Genomic DNA, 12,105 nt, shown 5'->3' on the forward strand with positions numbered 1-12,105 from the left:
ATTTATTTAATACGTGTGGGCTCAGAGAAGACCGTTTCACCAAAGATCTGAGTGCCAAATGCAAGTGGGGAGGGTAATTTATAGTTGTCAGCTTCCATATCTGTGGGGGTTTTTGTGCGTGCAGCAAACTCCAAGAAGAACATGGAGTAGGGGTCTCTAAGCTAGAGACCAGAGTTTGTTTTAGCCCCAGCGGCCAGTTTTGGCATACTTTATTCACTTCTTAAACACCAGGACCAGCTGAAGTGCTTGCTGAGGGTAAAAGGAGTATCAAACAGGTATTAAAAGAAAGAAGCTATAACCACCAGCTGTGGTCTTATAAACAACTGAAGAAAAACAAACCATAGTAGCTATAAATGAATACTTCTTATTTTGATGTGAATATATCTGTATAAAGGTGTTAATTGACCCTTTTTGTTTTTTCCTCCTTTGTCAGTTCTCTTTTTCCCATTCCATAAGTCAACCTTATAACTCAGCATTTAAGTAACAGGATGTCAAGGGGGAGTGTGACTTCATCAGAAGAGGAATAAATATCACCCCAAAAACAGTTAAAGTGAGAGTTTATTTATTTTCCCTTGGAGGGAATGTTAGTGTGTCTACGATTTTACAAGGGGATGATTAGATCATGTTAGGCAGAAGCCTCACTTTGCTATTGTCCTTATTGGGAAGTTTAATATAGGTAAAGGAGGTGTATATGTATGCCAGCTGGGCAAGGGGTTGACTGGTGGGTTGATCTATTGTCAACCTGGTTATGCTGAGAACTGTTTTCCAGACTCTCCTTTTCTATGTAATTCTGGGTTAGAGTTTGTCAAAAATCAAGTAGTATGAGATTTTGGAGGCAGAAGCAGCAACCATCATTCTAAGAGGTCAGAGATGTTGCGGATAGGTACAGAGCTCCCAGGAGATCCCAACCGGTCCAAGCTCTTACCTGCTTAGCACCCAGCTCTCATTCCCACCTGCTGATCTTCCTAACTAACAGCACCCCAGGCCCACCACCAGATGCTTTATTGCAAAGTCACAGAGCTGAGGGTCACAGTTTCTGTGACCTTCCATAGACAAGGGCACATCTTCTTTTTTTTTTAATATTTATTTATTTTTGAGAGAGAGACAGAGCACAAGCAGAGGAGGGGCAGAAAGAGAGGGAGACACAGAATCCGAAGTAGGCTCCAGGCTCTGAGCTGTCAGCACAGAGCCTGATGCGGGGCTCAAACTCCTGAACTGTGAGGTCATGACCTGAGCTGAAGTCAGATGCTCAACTGACTGAGCGACCCAGGTGCCCCAAGGGCACATCTTCTGAGGCACACGGAACCTCTGGATTTCCCTTTAAGCTCTAACTCACTCCCTTGTTCCTAGGATGGTTCATGACCTCTCTCTGAGCATTTAACTCCCCTTTCCAATCCTTAAATCTCTAGTTCCTCTCTCCAATATATAAAGATATAATTCCTATAACAAATTCCTTACAGAATACTCAGACTGCCTGTATTTCAGATTGAACTCTGACTGCTACAACTAAAAATACTCTAAAAATAGAGTAATCTTCATTTCTTTTGAAAATCAGCAATAATTTTATACCAAACTGAATACAGAATACCCCTAATATTGGGGCACCCAGGTGGCTAGGTCGATTAAGTGTCTGACTTTGGCTCAGGTCATGATCTCCCAGTTAGTGAGTTTGAGCTCCACATCGGGCTCTGTGCTGAAAGCTCAGAGCCTGGAGCCTGCTTCACATTCTGTGTCTCCCTCTCTCTCTGATCCTCCCCTACTCACACACACACACACACACACACACACACACACTCTCTCTCTCTCTCTGTCAAGAATAAACATTAAAAAATTAAAAAATAGTTTTTTTAATTAAAAAAAAGAGTATCCCTAATATCAGTGTCAATGCTCAAAACAGAGAAAACTATGAAGAGCATACTCCCCTTAATTCTATGAATTTGCTAACCTGGCCTGCACAGAATACATCATTCTCACTCTCTGAAAAATGTTTCCATGTCTTCCTGTGAATTTTCACCAGCAGACTGATGAGATGCTTTTCTCAGGGTAGTGGCTGTCTGGCCAACGCAGCCACTATGATCAATAGTATTGATTCTATCCAGGAGGCCAGAACTGGAGAGTATGAAAATCTATTCCAGCTTATCTGAGTTAGGCTCACCACATGTGCAATTTCTCACGTATTAAGACTGACCACAGAGGTTCAGAAGACAGAGGCAAGAATTGAAGAACCTGAGCATTGATATCTAGGAGGAAATTCAAGAGTAATCTTGAATGTCTATAAAATATAATAGAAATGATTTAACATGTAAATTATTTAAATAGTTTACCCTGGCACAGAGACTTTCAGTAGCTGCCACAGTACAAATGCTCACCAAGCTCCAGGTAAAATGTTATCATCACGTTGAACAAGCATGAATCTTGGAATGAAATTACAAAGCCATTTTATGTCACCTTTCATTGTTTTTACCCATTTATTTAGTGAGGGTTTGTCTTCTCCCACCCCTATAGAAAATTCAGGCACATCTCAGACATTCTTAATAATTTTTCAGTGATAAAATATTGTTTCAACTTCAGAATGGAAATGTCCACTTTGTGTGTTCAAAATTGCAAATGTCTGTAAAATTAAGGCTTCTGCTCATGCTCACTTCAGCAGCACACATACCAGAATTGGAACGATACAGAGAAGGTCAGCATGGCCCCTGTGCAAGGATAACATGCAAATTCATGAAGCATTCCATATTTCTAATGGGTGATGGGCATTGAGGAGGGCACTTGTTGGGATGAGCACTGGGTGTTGTATGTAAGCGATAAACCATGGGAATCTACTCCCAAAACCAAAAGCATACTGTACACACTGTATGTTAGCCAATTTGACAATAAATTATATTAAAAAATAAAGGAAACACATATCTTAAAAAAAATTAAGGCTACTGCTATCTCCCCAACCCCTTCTTTCCCCCTCATCTCTATGAAAGCCTGGCACAAGGGAAGAAGGCTGGCCTCTGGTCTCTTTTCCCACCACTGTTTTATCCTTCAACACCATCTGTTAACTAAAGTTTCTGACCTCTTTGGGTTGAAACATGAGGCATAAAGAGAGGGAAAGAGTTAAGGAAAGTTTTTACTGGAACAATGGCTTTTCTCCAGACCTGGCAGATGTCTGAACTGACTATTTCTCCCATGGTGCTCTCAGGGAATCTATGAGTTGCCACCTGCAGTTCCCTTGATCTCTGTTCTAGTTGGTCTGGTCACCTATTCTATTTTTACCCTCTGAAAATTGGGTGATACCTTCAGTTCATCACTGCTGATGATTATTTGCACCTCCAGGCAACCCTCTGACTCTTCCCCTGCTTTATCTTACCCATCACTGGTCCATGAGAAATAGTCATGCATTCTTCCCCTGATCTATGTTGGGAGTACAAACTCAGTGCAGCCACTTCTATGTCTCTTGTATATAGCTAATAAGGCTATGTCTTACACTATCCATTGCTCAGCCAGGAATCAGACACCAGACCAGTGTGTGTGTGTGTTAACTCTGAGTGGTCCTGGTGAAGCCCCTTTCTTGGTCACAAGGTGAAGGACAGGTACAATCTACCCCTTCCCTTGAGATGGGTAGGAGAGCTCAGTGTCCACCAGCAACCTTTTCCAAAATCCTCTTTACAACGTCTTTTTTATTTAAATCCTCAGTTCGTTTAAATCTGCTTGTTGTGAATGAGGATCTGAGAACTGTCATAACCATCTAACCTCTTTTCAAACACGCCTTCCTGTGAATTCTCCACTATAAATTGTTATGCTTACTTTGGTGTTTGATACCTATTTGTTCACATCCTAGGAGAAAACTCCACTGTAAAATACCATCACTTAAAGCAATTCATTTCTAAAATCACTAATTCTTACCCAATTCTATGCCTCAATTCTTGATCCATTCTCTCAACTTCTCTAGTTGAGAGAACTAGAGTTCACTGTTTAAAGTATAATTAAATTCTCAACCACTTCAAATAAATGTATATTTCTTTCAGACAGTTCATGACATTATAACTATGATTTCTCGGTCTTAGCTTCATTTATTTATTCATTCAAGTAAAATATTTCCCCCCTCAGGCCATCCTATGTGCAAGTCACAATGCTGACCATCAGGACATTAAGGGTCATTAGACTATAACCCAGACACAAAGAGATAATGCAACTGTTAAAATTATGAGAAGAGTATTTGAGAGAAACTCAAGTCACACAGAAGGAACAGGAGTTACTAGAGGAGAGGATGCATGAGCAGAATCTTCAAAGAGCAATAGAAGTTGTGGAGTAGAGAGCTATTCCTGAGAAAACAGGAAACATACAGGTCAAAGTAGAGAGGCAAGAGAAGGGATGGAATAATGATTAGCCAAGGGTAGTTCAGTATGCCTGGAACACATGGGGTGTAAGGCAGGCCATGTTGATCAATGAACTGAATAAGTATACCAAGGGTGCATCTTATAGGAGTTTACATGCCTGCTAAAGTTCAAAATTTATGTTGAAGGCAATTGGAAACACCACTTTCTAAGCAAAAGTGTTCTGTATTTCTAAATCTGTATTAAGATTTAGATTTTAGAAAAATTATTCTAACTGAAGGGCTACTAAAAATTAGGAGGGTAATGAAATATACTATGACAAAGCATTGACATTCTCCAAAGCCAGATATTACAACAGGAGAAAAGGGGGTGCTGAAAAGGCATTCATCTTTGCAAAAAAAAATCAAGAAAGCAAATTAAAAATGAGATATTACTTTTTATTCATAAGATGAAAATTCTGTAATGTCAACTATGATGAGTGTTTAGGAAATAATCTCTTATAGGGCTATGGGGGTGCAAGTTGTTAGAGCCATTTTAGAAGACAATTTGGTAGCACCTACTAAAACTGAAAATGTACATACCCTATGACTCAGCAGACCCTCTTCTGAATGTCTTGTATCACAAGCACTCATGTGTGTACAAGAAAGTAGCACAAGGATGTTCAGAACTGCATTATGTGGGACAGTAAAACCTTGGAAACTATTGTAAAGAGATGCTTTGAGATACAAATAGGATATTTCCTTTTTTCCTAGAACTAAAGTACACAACTGAGAACCAAAGACATTAAGCACCTTGCACTAAGTACAGAGAACTACCCAATAGAGGGTGCCAGCCCTCTCCCCCTGGAGCCAACACAGAGACAACAGGTCAGTAGAACAGACATGTGACACCCCCTCCCACCCCATGGTCATATAAAAAGAACTGGGAGGAAGAGGTTCTTCCAGTTCCCATACCCACAAAAACAAAGGCCCTGAGAATCTCTGGGGACTGTCCACAAGAAAGGGAGACTGATATTTTATCTCTGGATAGATATCTGCTTAGTCACCAGAGAGTCCCCACTCCAGCTGCCAGGGACACAAGGGATGGATGGACAGCACAGAAGGGTAGCCCACTGGGGGCAAGGACAATCCACTCCAGTCCACATTCCTGCAAGTCTAGAAAGCAGATCCTACTTTGGCTCACCAGACTCAGAGTCCAGGGCCACAGATGGGAAGGAGGTGGAGCCCCGTCTGCAGACTGCTGCAGTGTGAAACCATAGAGGTCTGCCCTGAGCTTTACTGTCAGAGGCTGCTACCACTTTCCACTATGAAATCAGCGAGCTGGGAAAGTGCTTACAATTGACCCAAGAGAGGATCTCCATCTTAAACAGATGATGTGTTTTATCCTCCTCTCTCCTTTTAGCCAATACCAAGAGAGAGAAGAAGGAAAATGAAAAATGGGGGCAACGTGGAGGATGAGGGTTCATGGGCAATCTACTCTGCCTCCCTCTGCCCAATCTAAATGCTTAGAGCCACATGCTGGTCTGAGTGCAGTGGGAAGGGATATTGCTTTGAATAGAATATGAGATTACGGTGATAAAACGTACATTACTGAGTCTTAAAGAACTGAAGTGTAACTGGTTTAATAACAGAATGGGACTTCACTGGCTCAAATGAGCTGTCATTAAGGGATCCCACTACTCAGCAGGAGGGAGCAGAAGGAAGCTTGACAGAGCACTGCTATTGTAGTTATTGGGAAAAAAATTCTCATATACCCAGGGCTGAGACTTCTTTTTAAATAATTATACAAACTAAATGTCTAACACTAAGAGAAAGGATAAATCTATATGTACATACACTGTGACTTCAGTAGTTCAAAGGAATGAAGTGGCTCAAAATTATCAATACAGATAGTTCAGAAACACGTTGGCTGAAAAAAAGAGGTGAAAAACAGTACAGACACGAGACCACATTATACACTTTCCATGGACAGAGATAATAGATATATAGATACAGAATGTAATTTTTGGAATAAGACCCTTTAAACACATGCTAGTTCTTAGGGAAAAGAAATACGTAAATACCGAAAGGTCAAAGTCAAGACAATGTACTTTCTTTATTAAAAGGAGGCAATGTATTCAAACACACTTATGTAACCCAAACAACTTATGAAAAGATAAATTTTACTAAAATCTAAACAGGGGCTAATTCTGTGTGATGGATACTTGAATAACTGTTATTTTCTTCCTTGCATTTTTTTATATTTTAAAATAACTTTGCCCTCTTACAAAGTAAGAGAAAATAACAGGAAAATCAACATGCAAAATGATCATCAATCTCATTCAAGTTACATAAATTCTAATAAAAATAATGAGGCATTATTTCCTAACATATTTATTTAATTATAATAATCAACGTGCTCGTATATAGCAGGTAGGAGTTTATATTGTCATATTGTCATGTTCCTCTGGAAGGAATTTGGCAAGATGTATAATGAGCCCTTTCTTTAGAAAGTTTATGACAATGTATGCATAAAGCATTTTCAAAAGATTATTTAGTAAAATGTTAACTGTGTTAATCTTGGAGTCTTGGGATTTTGGATGAGAGCTATTTGTCTGGATGTTTTTCTTTGTATATGCATGTGCTATTTATATCATAAACATATACACATATGTACACACATCTTTAAATTTCTACTCTTTCATTTAGTAATTCTACAAGTAGGAATCTATTGTAAAGAAATAAGAAGAGACTTCCTCAAGATTTAGTACAAAGATATCCATGGCAACATTATTCATAACTGCTAAAAACTGGAAACAACCTCCATGCTCAACAATAAGAGAATGTTTAAATACATTATGAAACAACCATACGATAGAATAGAAAGTAGCCTTTTATAAAAATGATGTTTTCAAAACACACTGAATTGCATGTAGGGAATTCTTAGGATACAGGGTTGTGAGAAATAGAAAAAGGAAGACAAATTGGGATGAATTACCAGTAGTCGCAGGAGCCTAACCAACCTTGAAATCGACACATTTGTGGAGGCACGAACCAACCTGGCTGTACAATTTTTCTCGGCTAGGATTCAGCACCCTAATCACACAAGCACACAAGACAGGAGCCCTCTGGAAAGCTAATTCTGTGACAAATGTAATGAACTCTAGGTTTTCCAGGGCTTTAAGTTTCAGTTTACAATCACCCTTGCCTTATAAGCACCATATTCTCAATCACCGGAAGGTCCAGAAGGTGCTCTTCCCTTGGAGATCCTCTGCCAGCAAACTTCTGCTGTCACATGAGAAGGAATAAGCCATTGGTGTCTGTAGGACAAAGTTTATGGTTGAGGGTAAATGGGAAGAACTTTGAGAGTGCTCTGATTCAACCCCTTACAGTCTGCTTGGAAGAGATCTCATAGGATCACTACTACCTGAGTATTCTGGAACACGAGATCCAAGACCAAATCCCTCACCTGTTCCTCCATGCCAGTGTTCAAGCAGACCATTAAAGTCCCTGCAACTTCATGGTCTTATTTGCTGTTTTGGTTGTTTGGGTAGCCTTTTATCTGGAATTATGCCTCCACAGAAATAGACGTGTATGCTAAAGATATATTGGGTTAGATGGAGGATTGTCTGGAAACATTTGAATTTCGTGAATCCAAGGGGTTATGAAAACTATAAACTTTCAAATCAAACCTCCTCCACTCCCTTTAAATGACTGACATAGTAGCCACAACCACCAAACAGCGGTTTAAGCCAGCCACAAATAAATGTCTCTGGATGAATCTTTTAAGGGGCACCTGGGTGCCTCAGTCAGTTGAACTTCCGACTCTTAGTTTTGGCTCAGGACATGATCTCAAGGTTTGTGTGTTCCAGCCCTACATCAGGCTCCAAACTCCACACTGACAGTTTGGAGCCTGCTTGGGATTCTCAATCTCTCTTTGCCTCCTCTCTGCTCACATGGGCTCTCTCTCTCAAAATAAATAAATAAACACTTAAAAGCATATTATGCTCAGACTTCACCCTCAAGGATTCTGATTCCACATTCTGTGAGGAAAATGTTTTGATACAGCTGTGTTAATAATGGCTAATCTAGTCTCCTCACAGAATTTCTCCCTTAGAGAGGATGCACAGCCACTTTCCAGAAGATGTTCCACTTTTTGAGCTCTTTTAACACTTTAGTCTTGCAGCAATGCTCCCAACTGGGTCCTAGTGGTTTATGAACCATTTTAAGGACCTCTAGATTTTGGTCTACTTCTCACACCTCAGGGTTTAAACAGGTATTAGCAGAACACCTCAGGTGCTTAAATATCACTTCATATGCCATAACCTCTTTGATATGACTCTATTGATAATAACTTGTTCCTCACATAAATAAGCATCAGTCAATGGCACCCATGGCTCTCTGGAGTTGGTACCCTTTTTTGACTCTATATTTTATTTTATTTTTTAAATGTTGTTTATTTTGAGAGAGAGAGAGAGAGAGAGCGAGCATCCCAAGCCGGGTCTGCATCATCAGCACAGAGCCCAAGGCAGAGCTTGAACTCATGAACAATGAGATCATGACCCAAGCCAACTGAGGCACCTGGGTACCCCAACTCCATATTAAATTTTTTTTAACATTGATTTATTTTTAGAGACAGAGAGAGGCAGAGCATGAGCAGGAGAGGGGGAGAGAGAGAGAGAGAGAGAGATACAAAATCTGAAGCAGGCTCCAGGCTCTGAGCTGTTTGTTAGCACAGAGCCCAACATGGAGCTCGAACTCATGAGCTGCAAGACCATGACCTGAGGTGAAGTTGGACGCTCAACTGACTGAGCCACCCAGGTGCCCCCGGCTCCATATTTTAGATATCAAACTTACAAAACACTATGGAGATTACACACAAGGCTTTGTTTACAAAAAAGTATTCTAACTCATGCTTACTCAAACATGTAGCTTCTTGAATATCCATATTCATCACTTCATTCTCTTGACTCCCCAAGTTGCTATGCAGCCTGAACTGCCATTTCCACATGAGTTACTTTAGCTTAATACACATTCCAGTATTACCCAATTCACAGCATTGGCCTTGCTTTTGTCACTGTTTTAAGATAATGAGCATTCCATCGTGTTTGTAGGCTAAAGTGAAGAAGCTAGTGGAGGAAGACAGAATGTAGAATACGACCATAGAGGAAACATTGATGAGGCTAGATTCCTTTAGAGGTGGGGTAGGATGAGACCTTGAATAAAAGATGATAGAACTGGTATCAGACAGTATTTAAAATAGATCACACTGAGAAAAACATTGTTTGAGCCTAGAATCTTATATCTCCAAATTATGTCCTGGGATGTTTGCTCAACACCAACTTTTTCCATTATATCTCAAGAAATATAAAGAGACCCACCTTCATCAATATTCCCTCTATTTTCTGATTCTGTATCCTCTCTTTCTCCACAAGATCCTTCACCAAAGCCAAAATTCATGTTCAAATTATTATTTTAAAAGAACAACACAAAGCATAGAAAGGACAAAGATGCATCTTGACTAATATTCAGGCAAATGCACTTAGTTAATTACTATGAGGTTTTGATTTGAAAGCTCAGCACAGAAGCCTGTTTGGCTACACTTGTACTCGTATAATATTTTTGCTTGGCTAAAGACGTGTCTGGAATCTTGAAGCCAAACAGATTGAACTCCCCCCTCCCCTTTTGTTCCAATCTCCATAAATTCTTGCCTGAACTCCAAGCCTCCTTGTCATAACAATGATAAGAGAGTGGTCCAAGGAGAAAATGTAGCCAAGGAGAAGAGATGAGCACAGGAGTACAAGAGATTGTACCAATGTCTAGAGCACAGATGATTTGGGCTTCATGTCACAAGATTTTGTAATGTGAGAGGAAGCTTCCAAAGCTTTGCTGGAAAAATTCAGGTGGAGCAAAGGAAGAGCCCAAGAGAAAGAAAGATAGATGGCACAGTCTTCATCCAAGAATTTCTGCCAGAGGAAGGTAGAGACATAGAGAAACAAAGACTTAAACCTGGGTTTTCCTTTGAAGACTCCAGGAAACGAGAGATACAGTATTTATATTCTTCCTATGAAAACTTGATTCTTAAACAAAAACAAACAAAAAAACCTATAGCCTGATGAGTTTCTTGGAATTGATCACTGAAAGCATCATTTTCTTTCTCCAAAGGAGCTGTTCTTAGCTAACTAGCAGAAGTTTACAAGTGGTTGTTAACCTTTTCTTTTGACATACTAGAAAAAGAAATGTTTAGGTGAGACTATTAGTAAAAGTTAAAGTCATTGGTATAGCTCTTAGAATGAGTTTGCAAATAGGTCTTAACTCTAAATTCTATGTCTTTTTTTTTTTGCAATAACATTACAAGTATTTTTAAATCATTTATTTATTTTTCGAGATATAAAGGCACATTATTTTTAATCACAAAGAATTGAACCTGATGAGCACCAAAGCAATCACCAGTAGAGACTGTGTTCCAGATCTGGCCTAGGACCTCGCTACCAGGGAAACTGCTGCCAGGAAAGTGGATAGAGGTTCAAGGGCAAAAAGCAGCAATCTTTAAAATTCAAAATCAAAGGCAAACTAAGAACTGGGGCCACAGTGGCCTTGGCCAGAGCAACCCCTATAGCCACAGTGAGGATCCTTAATGATCATCCCTACATCCAGCTTTCTTTCATAAACCCAGCAAATGAAATTTGTTCCAGAGTTGATGTTCCAAGTTTGATTACATCACCAGCAGCATAGGTTCTCATAACTCTCTTTCCCACATGACAGTCAGGCTTTTATCTGCATAGCATTCATAGGGTAGCATTCACACAGTTCTTGGCTTATGCTTTCTGCTTATAAAGAGGTTGAAAATTTAACAAGTTTTCTTATGATATATTCTGCAAGTGGGCTCCAGAGTTTCACTTTCTTCTTTCCAAAGGGACTCCCAGAAAGTGAGTTCTAATCCAACTCAGCCAGTGTTGGCTCAACCAACTCCTAGCCATCTGGGAGAGCTTTCAGCTTCTTTAGACTTAAAGCATTTTCTTTCACAGGATAATTTGCAAACATTCTAGGTCTTTGGGGAAGTCACGTTGCATCTCTGGTCTTCAGTCTCCTCACTGGATATCTATCTCCTTTATCTGTCACTTCACCCTCAAAAAATCTACTTTTAAAATTAATTACAGTATATTAAAGTTTAGCTGTATAATAATGTCCATCTCACTTACTGATACTGTGAAGGCCTTCTGGAGTGGAAAAATAAATGGTAAATAAAGGTGATGTGGTTTTCTTCTCATAAAATCAGTGCTGGGCTTTCTCTGAATCTGAAGCCCAGTGTGTGTATGTGCATGCACACGCACGCACACGCACACACACACACACACACACAAAGTGATTTGTGCAGGCTGTTATCATTTTTGTGTAGGTTGGTATAAAAAAATTGGTGCTCTGACCCAGTAGTTTGAAATTTACAAATGAGAACCAGAGAAATACAGTGTCTGGCCACATGTGTAGGGGTAAGTTAGGAGAAAGAGATTCTCATGAGCTCCAATTGAAGCCATATCCACTACACAAAGTTGCCCGCTATATAAGGAGCTGATACATGACAATGGTGGAAAAGCAACAAAATAAGAGTCAAGAGTTGCCTTTGCGGAGATTTGTTGCAGCCTCTCATTTTTCCACATTTCCAACAAAGACCCGCTAAGGAAACCTTGTGTCTGTAACCTAAGTTGGCTAATACTTTTTGGACTCTTGGAATTAGAGAACACTTAATATGTCTTCTGAACAGTGAGAAAGAGCTCCTAATTCTTGCTCTGACCTGCCATTCATTT

The 12,105-nt window shown here is 39.8% G+C and overlaps 1 non-coding gene across 1 annotated transcript; it reads left to right on the top strand.

Annotated features, from left to right (window-relative positions):
* Positions 1 to 2,634: 2,634 nt before the first annotated feature.
* LOC113592762 (U6 spliceosomal RNA) lies at positions 2,635 to 2,741 on the top strand. The gene has a single exon (XR_003412722.1). It is a non-coding gene; the product is annotated as a U6 spliceosomal RNA (small nuclear RNA).
* The last annotated feature ends 9,364 nt before the right edge of the window (positions 2,742 to 12,105 follow it).

The sequence above is a fragment of the Acinonyx jubatus genome, chromosome E1 (genome assembly GCF_027475565.1).
Source record: "Acinonyx jubatus isolate Ajub_Pintada_27869175 chromosome E1, VMU_Ajub_asm_v1.0, whole genome shotgun sequence".
Lineage (NCBI taxonomy): Eukaryota > Metazoa > Chordata > Mammalia > Carnivora > Felidae > Acinonyx > Acinonyx jubatus.